General features: G+C 41.5%; 2 protein-coding genes across 3 annotated transcripts in view; one reads left to right on the top strand and one right to left on the bottom strand.

Moving 5' to 3' along the window:
• Positions 1–14,649, top strand: part of lig3 (ligase III, DNA, ATP-dependent) — a 159,136-nt gene that overhangs the window by 55,567 nt on the left and 88,920 nt on the right. The window contains exon 3 of the mRNA XM_074609994.1: positions 14,493–14,593. The gene's annotated coding sequence lies outside the window, so the exon portion shown is untranslated. The remainder of the gene's footprint in view (positions 1–14,492; positions 14,594–14,649) is intronic.
• doc2b (double C2-like domains, beta) overlaps positions 1–14,649 on the bottom strand; it is a 129,360-nt gene that overhangs the window by 71,334 nt on the left and 43,377 nt on the right. The window lies entirely within an intron of this gene.

The following is a 14,649-nucleotide window of genomic DNA, read 5'->3' as shown; positions in this document are numbered from 1 at the left end:
TTTGTCCAGCATTGTCCCGGATTCAAGCTAGGTTTCCCGAGTCCAGACAAATATCTGTAACACTCAAATGTCCCAGTTTTCAACAGTCAGTGCCAGTTTTCACCACAATTGAAATAATGATAACAATTATACTCACATAGACGCTTACTATCATGTTTGTGTGCACAAGATATAAGTATATATACAGAGAGCCAACACAGCACACCTCGCTGCTGTCTCTGGAGTGATGTTGCGCGCTGTCAAGCAAACTATCACGCCCATTTTGTGCAACCAGCATCAGACTTCGCAGGGGCAATTTAGCAGAGGGTTCTGGCCTTCATGTTGTCCATTAAATCCTGATAATGGACCCCTCGAAAGGTGATTGGGCCGGTTGATTCAGGCCTTTGAAAAGCTCCACTTCCTCCATACCTCTCAATTCATGAACATATAGTAAGTCTTTTAGTGTCCATTGCTCAGAGTGCCTGTGCGGGCTAATATCAAGGCACATTAACCTCAGCAAATTCTTGTCTCAAAGCAAAAAACAGCAGACAATTTCTCACTTCATTTGTGCATGAGGTGACATTTTACAAATTTGGTCTCCATAAGAGCGTTGAGAGGGCTATAGCAAAACTGGTGAGGAAACAGCCTGTGGCCTCCACCACAGTATATAGAGTTATCAGGGAAGAAAATAGGCTTAATATACACATTCACACATTTGTGCTTGATGTGGCAGCACAGCCAAGCAGCTTGTTTAACACTGTGCTTTTTATAATAATGGTCCGCTCTCTCGGCCTTAATAGCGTTAAAAGAGCTAATGAAGGAGACACAGCTGTCAGGGACGGGAGGTGTTTCTGAGTGATGGCTGCTGTCAAAGTAGCCGCCACAATGCTCAGTTAAGAGGAGCATCATGTTAGCTCCATTACTTCCCTCCAGGCAAAACTGCAGCGTCAATTCCCACTGAGTGAGGCTGACCGGGCACTCACCTCCCAGCTGAGAGCCACGTTCATTATACGCAGCAAAGCTGGGTGCATTGCACGCAGAAACATGCACATTCAAAGATCTTAAATGATCCGATGCAACTTTGCACTTTTTGATGACAGCTGAGCAAATCTGTAGTTTTATTTCAGGCGTTGAATATCGATCAGCAGGCAGAGCCAGCTGTACTTTAACACCTGCATGAACACTTTCACGAAATAATCAGCGTGTGAACTCACACAATTTATGTTTTTGGGTTCGCTCAGGTGGAATGGAAGTGCAATTAGGATGCTATTAGCTCTAAATAGCTCAAAGTCAAAATGCATAAATTGAGTGCAAAGTAATGCGGCCTGCAAAACTAGGTTAAACACCTTGTGATTTTCTCACATCACTGTGCAGGAAATGAAATGGAAATGGATAATAGATAAATCACATTAGGGATCACTGATTCCATATGCAAAATTCTCTCTGTTTTTTCTTTCATGTGCATGAGATGAGAAAAAAACTTTTTCAGTACTTTCACTTCAATTTACTTTTACAAATTGTAGCTCTTCACCTCATCTATCATAGAGGATATAACAGCCAGTGGTTTCAATTTAAAATATGGCTTATCATACTTGTATTTCCTATCCTACAGACAATCTTAAAGCTGCAGTAATTGCTTGTTTTGTTTTGGCAACTAGGACAGAGAAAGTCCAAAACAAGCTGTCAGACAAACAGCCCTTCATTAACCCTCTGAGACCCACAATAGACCTGTTTTTTCCTCTTTTAAGGGGGTACAGGGGGTCTTTAGGGGGAGATAGCAGGTCAACAGTAGATGTCACATAGAAGCGGTGTACATCATCTGAAAGCTGTGAACCTAAAGATTAATTTGAAATGCAGCTCAGCAACTGTGTGTCAAGTTGTTCTAGTCATAAATTAGAAATAAACACGAATTAATTAATTAATTAATTGTGTATAAGGGCTTTAATCATTATGATAGAAGTATGTGATGGTCATCCCCATGCTCTATTATGTCTCATAAGTTGTTGCAGAAATGTTGGGGTTGATACCATTTGTTACACAGATTTGACGCTAAATTTAACCATTTTCTTCCAATCGAGAATTGATAAAAATGATCAATAATCCCTCCAAAATACCACATTAAGACACCAAGACCCTGAGGAACACCATAGAAAAAGCCATGCTGTGATTTGGGATCAAAAACTTTTGACATTTGGAGATTTCTGCAAGAATTGCATTTTTTGGTGATTGGATGGCGAACACTTTTGTTCTGATTAACTGCTCAGAAACCACCTTATTGTCAATCTAGCTAGGAAAGCCATCCATCCTCTGAATGCTCTAGGTCTCTAATTTGTGGTTGTAAAGTTTCATGAAGCTTTGATTATCCTAGATGTCACAACAGGTCATTTTATACCGTGAGGTTAAGTTTAAAAAAATGGTCTCACTATAATGAAATGTCTCCTATGGGGACTAACATCATCACACATGAATACAGTTGGGCTCATTGGATCCACAAGAGTCTCAGCTTTACAGTGATACCCAATGTATGGAATTCTAGACTTTCTAGGGACCCAAGTATGCAGAAATATTCAAACACATCATTTTAAAATAGGTGAAAATAACACATTTATACTGCATTCAATCATAAAGTGGGCATGTCTGTAAAGGGGACACTCGTGGGTACCCATAGAACCCATTTACATTCACATATCTTGAGGTCAGAGGTCAAGGGGCCCCTTTGAAAATAGCCATGACCGTTTTTCCCTCGCCAAAATTTAGCGTAAGTTTAGAGCGTTATTTAGTGTTCTTACCGATAGGTACCAGTGGATCCCGCGGGTCTCAGGCATCCGACAACCTTAATGGTCCACTGGCATTAGTACACTGACTCATCAATTCAGAGTATCCAGGTTTGTATCAGGATCTCAGTGAGATGCTTGAAACTAGATGACTAAAAAGCATGGTGTGCGTGTTGTTTCATCTTCCCAAAAATTTGACCATGTATCAGAAATCGCAGTATATTACCGGACAAATTGTGTCAAGGGACAAAAGTGTTAATTTGTCTGATTTCGCAGAGGCTGAATGCACGATTAGATTGCATGCCAGCATCCCATTATGTGCCTCTCATTAGAGAGAAAAACCCTCAAGAGGGGATGACAGCTTCTCTAAGAGAAGTTATTTGTTTTTGCTTTTAACCACCGAGCTGATTCAGCGTCTGCTGGAAATGAAAAGTGGGATTTTGACCTCAGCTGTCACAACATCTGAAAGTGTTGAACAATTTACAATGTAATCCGTTTTTGTGACATCGGGGGTTATTGTGTGAAACATGAGAGAAAGTTCCCCTCCTGCCTCCGCGGCTTCCACCTACAGTGGAAATGATTAGATTTTAGACAGCTCATGACTGCACACATTTGCATGTTAACGAGAACTAAAACTTTCCAAACACTGTGACAACCTAACGCTGTTAGATATTAATTTAAACTACCCGTGTGTTCTGTTAAGACAAGTATTTTGACATGGGAACATTTACTTTTTAGTAATTCAATGACAACACGAGAGCAGCCGGTTATGTTTAATATATCTCAGTTTTGGCAGCACATTAAATACCAAAGCACCTTTCAGATAAACTGGGAACTGAAGAAAAGTCAACAGACAATTTAAATATCTATATTAAATATCATGTGCCACCCTCTAAAGAAAGCATGTTGGAGGAGATTACATTACATTTGCTTAATAAAACACCAAAACAACAACAACATGTAGTGAACGGGCCAATTTTAAATTAAAAGACGTGACGTGTTTCTCAGATCTTTTCATGTCAGGTGAACATAAAGACTTTTTTTTTTTCCACCCTGGAAAATCCCATTTAACAGATTACCAGCAGAATCGATCTAAATGTTCACCTTTTATTCTTGTCGACAGGAAAAAAATCCTGTAAAATGTTTTACCTCCGGCATGTGGTGACATGGACGCTGTCAGTTTAAATAAAATTAGCAGCAGAATTCAACATGTCATACTAACAGGGTGCCGGAGGTGTTTTTAACCAACTGTAGTGTCTCCCAAATATGTACCAATACAGTAGCTTTATGTTAAAGCCATCAGTTTTTTTTATCTCTCATTGGAACATCATTCCCATGAGCCTCAGTCAGACGCTCTGATAAGAGCTGTAGAAAATTCAGAATGCAACTGGGAACAAAACACGCAGCCGTATTTGCTGAATTGATCCAACATTGACCCAGAATCTGAATTCATTAAGCTGCAAACAAACATGACACAGCAACTTGTGAAAGGGTTTTAAGAGAGGCTTGTAGTTCTGACCCTGGCCTGTAAAGGGATATTTCACCCACGTTACAATATGTAACGGATACTGTACAGCTTCGTGTACTGTAGAAGTAATCCCTTTTTAACTATATAAAAATGTGATAAACAATGATAAAAGTATTAATCCTATAACCCTGTTTTTATTACTGAAACAGCATACAACCATAGTGCTGTTGTAGGTTTCAAGACCCCCAATGCTGTAATTTACGGCTATAAGTGATGTAATGCAAACGAACTCCAAGTCGCCTCGCAGCTGTGTAGAAAAGATGCCACGCTAAAGAGGCCCAAAACAGGGAATCTGTCTCTGACATAATGGATGGCAGGGGAGGCACCTACGATATGTTGATTAGTGGATATGTTGACAGAGACCAATAAAAACTAAGGATTCGAAGATATATTGCTTGGATAAGTTCTTTGATCTAGTATATATGGGTTTGTTTTTGGAGCCCGCGAGTAGTCGTGTCCGGACCGGCTCGGGTTTTGGTTGTGTTTGTGTCTGATGATATTAAACACAATATACTTGTACAGCTTCAAGTGATTCATTTGAGTAACCTGTGTTGACTTTCTGACACCATTAAAATTGAACATTGAAGAACATTGAAGCCGTTCCAGACCCAAGGCTTGAGATTTCAAGACTCAACAGTACCCCTGTCGGGGTTCATTTTGCAATAATGACCTGCTCCATGTACATTATCCCGCTTATTACTCGGCTACTTACTAAAGAGATCAGACTGTTCTCATACACCGTTTGTAGTTATACTTGCTCTAGACAGCCCACAAAACTGACTGGGTTGTCTCATTTCAGTTTGCGAGTTGGTAGGCACTCCAGATACCTAAATGTATGAGAACAAGCAATCTCCTTTATTTCATTATCACAAGCTGAATTTACATGAATATTCTCTCCCAAAATGATCAAATGAAACCTCTACTTGTGCCAAAACACCAAAACCCAAGGGTTTTATAAATAAGAAATGAGCTCTTGGCAAAATATGTTGCATAACTGAATCTTTTTGGTTTGTTTGTCTAATTTCCGTGAAACATTATGTGACGTCACATCTCCAGTATAATTAAAAGGAGGTTCTTTTTAACATCTTTGAACGTGCAGCTCTGCTGATTAGTGGAGCTGGCGGGAGCAGAGGTCAACCTCCGTTAATTACTACAGCCAGTGGAGGGTGACATATTTAGTCTGCGTCGCTCACTTTCCAGGTTCTCCTCATTAGACACACACACCCATGAAATATTCTGCGAGTGCGTCCATGGACGCTCACATGAGCGTGCATCACAATCTGGATGCACTGAAGTGTGCTGCCATTCCAGCACACAGCATGGGATAATAACATACATAAAGGTAAAGGATGAAGGAGGATGACGATCTCTGAAGAGGTGGAAGTCTGTCCAACTGCATCTTTACTGTGGGATCACTGAACCGTGCTTGGTTAAGCTCGGCTGTGTTAACACCCTGTGAAGCACCAGTGATGCTGTGACGTCTCACCGGTGGTAGTGATTCACTGGATGTGGATGATGGATTTGGAGGTTAGCTTTCTGGGGAGAATGTCCTCACCAGAAAACAACACCATTCGTCATGTGGTCAAAGACAGAAAACAAACTATTTATACATTTTCCAGACAAGCGACCTCTTGTGGCCGTGTGAACAATGAATGTTGTCTCTCAGAAGCAAAGGCAGATGTAGCACAACGTTTTTTATAAAGCTGGAAAACTGAGGAGGGTTAGTGTGGTAATACAAAGTGAGTGACTGACTCTGGAGACTGACATTCACATCAACAGTCTTTGAGGTTTCTTGTGTCCGTGACCTCGATCTGATGCCACATAAAGCATCAAAATTCAATCAGTCTTCTAGTTTGACAGACCAATACCAAGTCAAGGTCCCCCCACTAGCTTTTTCTGGAGCTTTTAACCATAACATGTAGTCCTCTAACCTGACCAGCGGGTACATCTGGGTCTGTGAAGTGAAGTCAATGCTGAAGTGCCTTAAACTTGCATCTATAGACACACAAGCTCAGTTGCTGTTGTGTTATGATTTGAAACTTTGACCTGCTGGTGATGCTGAACAAAGAGTCAGGGGGTCACCAAAGTCAGTAGGATTCATCCTCTTGGCACCGCTAATATCTCTACCAAATTGTATGGCAATGCATCCAATAGTTGTTGAGATATTTGAGTCCGGAGAGTCTAGTCCCTAGAGTATGTAAGGCTTGTTCTCTGTCTTTTTGCACGTACCCTGTACAAACTTCAGCAAGAAGAAGACACATAAATACGAGCTGAACTAGTGTAGGTTATTCACAGGACCCTCCCAAGGGGCACATCTGTATTACAGCTGGAGCACAGGTCATTGTAATACATGGGAGGTCTGACTTCAAGGCCAAATGCTCCTCTGAATCTCTGCATGTTGGACGTGGGATGCAACATAATTCGGAGTTAACCAGCACTCAATTCTGCCTCTTAGTTTATATCATGTGTCACCAAATCTATAAGACTTGTTCAATCTCTCTCTCTTTCTTCTCTGCCTCAAATTGCTTTTCTGTTGTTGTGATAAAGCTCAGAGCCGGCTCCGTCAATACCCCGTATTGGGTTTTATCTGCCGGCTAGTTTAGAATAAAGGTCAGCTGATTATGGATGTGGATGAAGGCTGATAATGATGTCAATTATTAGGAGAGGGACTCTATCCTGAAATATCGTGTTATAATAAATCAAAAATAATCTCACTTTGATTGGAAACTGAATCCGTGTTCACCCTGGATCCCTCTTTATAATGCAGGCGTTGATTTTACACACAGATTGAAGACTTGAAATGAAAGCAGGTGAAGAAGAGAAGACCTTTATTTAATTGTCCTGTGATTACGAAGTATTGTTTGTCCGTCTTACGTTTCCAGAAATGACCGCGGCAGCTCTGTCCTCACAGTGACCTTGGCTGCCAGTAAACTTAATTACTCGCTTCAGGTTGAGGCTTTTACACAGAAAGATTACAGTGGTCTTTATTTATAAAATAGATGTCTAGCCACAGTCTGCCCCCCTCCGGCCCTGTAAATGAACTTAACAAGCGTCCAAATCTCTGTGTGGGAGGAGCGGACTGCTGTGAGTGTATGAAAAGATGAGTGAGATCAGTGCGGCACCCCGAGGGCACCGGGAAGAGAGTCAAGGAATCTGCACTAACTAAAGGCTCAAATGAGCTCAACGGGGAATCGCTGATAGATCTGCTGCTGGTAAAATAGCAGTTATTCCTTAATGGATGAGAGTAATGTCATTTTATTAAAATGTGCACATACTGTCTACTTGAGGACGGTTTATCTCTTTATTCAGTACAGCTCAAACTGTGAATCCCTGTTAATTATTATTATGTATAAGCCGTCATTAAAGAGTCCTGATTTGTTTTGGTTGTTTGAAGATAACATGTGTGGAGTTGGTTAATTAGCTTTTTGATGTTTTTGTTTTGGAAGATGAGGAAGAGCTCGGCAGACAAGAGGAGACAGTGTAACCTGACTGCATCCCTGGTTATACGACATTTCTGTTATGTAAATCAGATATGTTGAGACATTTTTAATTTGTGCACCAGGGGCTGTATTAAAGAAACTTCCTATTTTAAAGCAGCAGTGGAGAGAAATATAAAATAGTCACTATATCCTGACAGTAGTGCATGAGACAGGTAATCTGAATCATGTGCCTCTGTGTCCTCCGGTGTCCTCCGGTGTCCTCCGGTGTCCTCCGGTGTCCTCCGGTGTCCTCCGGTGTCCTCCGGTGCTCCTAATGGCATCTGTAAGATTTCACAGACCGGAGGAAAACAAGCAGTAAGAGCTGATCTGAGGTCTGCCGTCCATCTGCCGTCTATGAGCGCCGGCTGTCAATCACTCGCGAACTCCGACCAAACGGTCAAACTAGGCAGCTCTGATCAAATATGAATCAATATTCTGTTACTGTAATGCCTATTTCTCTCCTCAAATGTTTTCAGAAACATCTTGTAGTGTACGGTTTAGCTGTGAAATGAGAAAGTTTGTGACGCCGCCGCCATTGTTGAGATCTCTCGAGGAAATACCAAGCACCGCCCACCAGCCGGAGCAAACTTTCTTTGTAGTCGTGCTTGTCAATGTTGTCGTTGGCTCATGAAATAGCCTGTTTCCACGTCTTTACCATTTATAGCCTGTTTCCTAAAGATGCAACAACAACTTTGATCCGTGCTGCAAATGCATCACATACAGTAAAGTTCCTATCGTTAGGGGTGACCCCTCCAACAGGGTTGTGCTCTCATTGGCTGTAGCTCCCAGACAGGTCTGGATATTTTAGCCCGTTATCATTTCCAGGGCGACGAATACCGACACTTTATCACAACCTTTCGGCGTGTGATACCAATGCACAAGGCACTCTTTAGCGTCTGTATGAGACGCACCTGGTTTTCACTTAACTCCAATGTAAACCCGTCTACGTCATTATTAAACACCCAAAGAAAGGACTGTAGTGACGTAGTTTAAAGAGCGAAAACACGAGTGTAATGGAGGGATGGTGGATGGGTCCATCAAATACAAGACTTTCATCCAGGAGGCCGCTGTTCATGTCCTGTGTGAAACCAACAACGTGTTGTTTGCTTTGTGTTCACAACGTTTCATTTTCACTTTACAAACGTACTTATTTTAACCCAAGCCATGTTGTTTTTTCTAAACCTGAGCAAGTGTTTCTGTTTGAATTCACAACTTTAACCACCTGTTTACTGCGACCGTATGGAGCAGCATCGTTTGACGCGCTGGGCTACCCAGTGTGTTAGAAAGTGACGCCAAGGGGGACCAAGCGTCAGTATGTGACGAGTTGGGATGAGAACGTGTTGGATATTTAACCTGCTAGATATCTGGGTTGTGTCTGCAATGCACTCTTTGAACAGTTCACACATATCGCTTGAGCGCCGATTTGCGAGCATCGAGCCAACGCCGATTTGCCTCTGATCTGGGTCTTCTGTCGGGGAGCTCCAATGGAAAATCAGGGCTTAAGTGGTGTAGTGTGAACCAGGCATTAAAGCATCCTGGAGTAGGAATCCACACAGCAAGTTGAGGCAGAGTAGATGGACATGAAAACATGAAAGAGGTGTAAAATTAGATTTTTCAACTAATAAATGGCCGAGAGAAACAGTCAGTGGTCCCGCTCTTTGCTGATTTAATTAATTTATGGAGAATCAAATCCCCAGGTGGTAAATATACAGTATACTGTGGGTTATAGTGTTTCCTTTTCATGTCTTTTTCAGCGTTTCACTCTTTCATCCAACAAAGTTTCACTTGATCCTTTCCTTTAGTAGGATTAAGCTGCCAGGTTGTCAATTGGTTTACAGGAACAAAAGGTGGCTTTGAAGACACTGGCCTGTATAACACCTCTATGATACTGTTGTCACACTGCGTTAATCCACTTAATGGGGCAGGTAGAAAGTCCAGCATCCCTTTCGGAGTTAAAAGTTCCAATGGATTAAACACTGTTTGGCTACTGGGTAAACTTTCACTGCGTTTTTCCTCATAAATTTGAGCGGGAACAAAGATGACGGGAGGCGGTGATCAGGAGTTGAGCCTGGCAGCGTCCCCCTGGGAGAAGTTATCTTTTCCAGCCCGCTGTACGCTCACTGGTGCAGCCCAGTGGATTAGACAGGGAGACGAGCGCTTCTGCCTTTTTCCCCCCCTGCGATATGAAATTCTGTCGACAGTGCTGACAACAGAATAAGGCTTCTCGATGAGAAACGACACCCTGCAAATACATTACAACCGCCACCTTTTGTAGTCGGAGGAGATATACGTTTGCTGAATTCATTATGTCTCCTCACATTCATTACAGCTTGTAGAGGCATGTTAAACAGATGAATCATCACTCTGTTTATAGGTGGAAATAAAGGCACAAGATGTTATATAGTCCATACTGCATAAAACACAGCGGGAGATGTTTTATATTGATATCAGTCGGTAAATTATGGCTCATATCAACATTATAATGAGCTGCTAGAGCTCTCCATCCTCTATTAAAGATGAATGCAATCAAAACCCATCAGATGGTGATATGCAAGAGGAGGTTAAGCTCAAGATTCCGCGAAGTGGGTATAAAAATGTCCACGAGTGCACATTATAGCAGAGAGAAAACAGATATTTAGTTCCTGAGTTCACAGAGCGCTGCAGCAGGCAGCGGTGATGGATGACTTACGGACATCGTCCCCACTTTCATTGTGGCTGTGATATATTTCAATGCAGGCTGCGGGCTATTACATGAGCATCTATTGAATGTCAAAATGTTTGATGACGATAGTATGAGCAACTTAACATGAAAGAAGAGGCCAAAGGGGGCAGGGGTGCATATTTTTATTCATATTTACTTATAAAGTAATGACATTTAGAGTTGACTATTGGAGGAAAAGTAATGATAGATGGCTTTCCAGGGCTGAAGCTCATATATGCATCTGTTTCACTTTGCTCTTTACCTGAATATAAGATATATATATAACCTTCAAATATGAAAGAAATGTAAGTACACTGTGGAGCTCCAGTATCTATAGAGATACACCGTGGAAACAACATGAATTATGACTGGTTGCTAGAGGAAAGGTCAGGGGGTCATGAACAACGTAAGGATCCGTCTTCTCAAGGACGTTAATATTTACAGCAAGTTTCAATAAAATCTGGTCGAGCTTAAGATATCTTGACAACTGTTAACGTGTTGGAGAAACTGACCGACCAACAGACCGGCTGATATTCCCATCAGGCCCCACTGTCAGCTGGGTGATAAAACAATAACATCCTGGTCACAACAGCATTTAAAAACAGCAAAATTTCACACCAAAATCATTCCAGTCCAATATAGAGTAGCGGTGATCAGTGGAGTCACTCGCAGGGACAAAGTAATGCTGCATTCAGGTCACATCAGAGTTATCGTAATTCTGAGATTCAGACTTGTAAATAGCGTTCACGTCATAATCCAAGTTGTAAATAGAACTGGGATTTTTCTGAATGCTCTGATATTTCTGACACTTAAATAATACGGAAGTCTAAAAACCAAACAAACGTAAACAGCAAGAGACCGTCGTACAGTGTAAATAAAGTTGAATGGAAATGATGTTTCCTTACACCACCAACACTACAACCGTCCTGAAGATGTGAGCGCTTGCAAGTCTTTAACATGAGAATATTTACAATCTCTACCGTCCAAATTTTTGCTGTCGAACGGGCACATGGGCGAAGTTAGCCTTTCTGTCAGAAAGGGTCTATTTGAACCCAAACCGGATCTCTTCCTAAACCTAACCAAGTAGTTTTGTTGCCTAAACCTATGGAAATTTCTGGCAAGAAAGCTCTGAAGGAAAACTTCTCCTGAGCAGGGAACGGAGAGCCGGAGAACACAAAAAGGACGAAGTTAATAGCTTATTATCTGTGTCACAATTCACTCTTATTCAACTGCCTCTGTAGTAGAATAGCTGCTCCACAAAGAACAGTCTGCAGACAGTGATGAGACAGGAGTTGATGGTAAATACGTCTTTTGAATAAACTCGATGAACTTATTGTCCCATTAGTGAACCAAGCTAATGAGCATACAAACTGTGTAACTTTGGTTATTTTCAACCCTATTTTCCCATGCCTGCTCCATGGGCCCAATGACTGCGGAAGATCGCCAGATGATCCGAGTAATTTGATACTTGGATGTCAAGCTTTTTTTGGCTTCATGCGCCACTGAGCAGCTTTCATAAGAATAAATGGGGCCCTGCCTCCAACGCTGTATCCAGTTCTCTTAATACATCCATGGTTTCTTAGCGGACATTCTTGCCGCCATTCTAGCAACAACTTTGCATGTAGAAACCCCCACACATTCAGCAGGCGGAAATCTCTGGTTATCTGGTATTGCAAGACTATCTCACCAGCTACAATACATCACCAAATCTGTGGAACCAAATATTTTGCGCATAGATTAATTTCACTTTCTGGTGTGACGAGACCTTAACAATAAATCACCTGCACAACTCTACCAATCAAATGTGGAGTCTGGTTGTACCGCCTTATAGGGGGGTCTGCACATGATAAAGGAATGCTAGTTCCTTCCATTAGGAAGATGTATGTTGTGTGAATATGTATGTTGCAGGCTGCCAGTGTTTCTTCCTCTGAGATGTAGTGCGGTGAAGACAGGCTGTGTGACGGAGCGCTGCGTGATTGATGCAGCGCTTAATCTTTGTGTCTGATCAGTGCTGAGCATCAACGGAGAAACACCTGGTTGGATCCACAGCCACGGGCTCCTACAGATACAGATAGGCTTTATACTGAATAATGTATTTAGAATATATTTGTTTTGGGATTTCTTGTACCTTCTTATATTTTGTATGCTAGCACACGTCTTCTGTGTTTTGTGTGTTTTGAACAGATACGGAAGCCCTGAAAGGCAAGCGAGAACATTTTTTTCCCCTGGTGATCCATTTTCTAAGTCTTATCTAAATTATTTTCTCTCCTGTGTTTGAGGTTTCTTTTGCCAGGATAATTTTCTAAGTTCCTTTTTTTCCTGTCTGAAAACAAGTGAAAAACAATTTCAGAAAAAAAAAGTATCTTCGAAAAATCAACCTAAAAATCTTTTCACCTGTTTTCCCTTCCCTCTTAGAAAAATCTGACTAAAATAATTTTTTTGTGATTTGTTCCGCTAAGAGGAAAAACAAAAAGAAGGAACTTATCCTGCTAAAAATTGAAAATAATTTAAATCATGGATCACCAGAAAAAAAAATTCTCACGTGCCTTTCAGGGCTTCCGTAAACAGCAGATGTTAAAGTAAAGTAAGTTGAATCTTTATTGTACGGTAACTCCTGGCAACAGAGAGTAGAGTCGAACAACATGAAGCATAAACATCTATTTTCAGACGAGCTGGCTTTGTCGATGTGCACTGCGTGACGCTGAATATATCCGATTTGAGTGTGTGTGTGTGTGTGTGTGTGTGTGTGTGTGCAGCTTTCTGTCTTTTCCCTGTCAGGCACCTGTCACACACAGTGATTCCACCCAGCAGTGGATCAGCCTATTTGACAGTAATCCCATCTATCTATCATCATGTTTCTTTTTTTTTTCTCTGCGCTTGTTGTCTTATCTCAATATCACCGTCCATGTTATCGGCCATAATGCGGTTTTGTCCCTGCAGCTGCAACATGCTGCGGCTCAGTTTGCCGTTTCCTTTTGTGTCCTAAATGTTGGCGGGCGCTGAGCTCGGGGTGTTTTCCTGCTCTGCCCCGTTGCACATACTTGATGTCTCTGAGGGGTTGATTGGGTTGTTGATCAAAACCGATGACTAAACGGTCACTTGACCAGGTGGTGATTTCAAGTTGATTTACTTTCATAGCCGTAACGTGTCTTCAAGGACTTCTACTGAGGCTACATCCATCTAATCAACCATCAGTCAGGAGACAAAATGAAGGCAGACAGAACAGCGTGTTAGAGAGAAGCTAGACGTCTATCTAATCGACAACACATTGAAGCCCTCTGTCTGTTTTGGAAGAAAAATTCTGGCCACCTTTGAAATGTTACCCATTTTGACTTTTTAACAGATGCATCAACACGTCCTCATACTAAACGACAGAGTAGGTCGTTTACCGTTGACTCCCAAAATGACATATATGGCCGTTCTATCTAACGTTGTCAAACTGTTGCGTGGTGGCAGTTTTAAACATGTGACCATTATATTGCAATACCCCTCTTCTAGATTGAGATTTATTTGTCCCAAGAGGGATATTTGTTTCCACACCAGGTACACAAAAACAGATATACACATAGCAACATACAGATATACAGATCAGATAACACGCAAGTAGCTCACAAAACCTTCATGTATGCTACAACATCAGAAACAAAGAGAATATGATGAGGCTCGATGCAGAATTTGTTGGATGAAACATGTTTAACCACACCACACATCGTCATGTGATTAAGACGTTCATCTCTGCTTTCCTTTAAAGAACTCTGAATGTCGATGACTCTTATAGCTCACCACAAAGCAAAACGTACTCTGCAGAGTACGTTTTGCTTTGTGGTGAGCGATTGTTTTTGACATGTGATCGATCAATCCAACAATCATTACCTCCTGCTGAGCTGATTCAGACAGATCATGACTCATTTCCTCTCCTGATCGATTGAGTTACAATCATTGGCTTCTGCTCTTTTTCTGTGAAGGTTAATGTTTCATAAAATAGTTTTTTATTAATGTATAGCGCGACCTTGTCTCCTTGTACTGCACAGAGGTCGAAAGGTTCGGAATGGATTGTTGGCGTACAAAGACAATTGATATGATGGCTCGTGTCCTTCGTGTGGTTGGTTTAAGATCTGAAAACACCGTTAAGGTAAGAAAAAAGCTTTAGCTGTTGTATTAAGGCCTTCACTGTGGAAGTCACTTCTT

Source organism: Sebastes fasciatus, chromosome 16 (genome assembly GCF_043250625.1).
Source record: "Sebastes fasciatus isolate fSebFas1 chromosome 16, fSebFas1.pri, whole genome shotgun sequence".
In the NCBI taxonomy this organism is placed as follows: domain Eukaryota; kingdom Metazoa; phylum Chordata; class Actinopteri; order Perciformes; family Sebastidae; genus Sebastes; species Sebastes fasciatus.
Note: the sequence above shows the minus strand (reverse complement) of the source record. Positions and strands in the feature narration are given on the sequence as shown.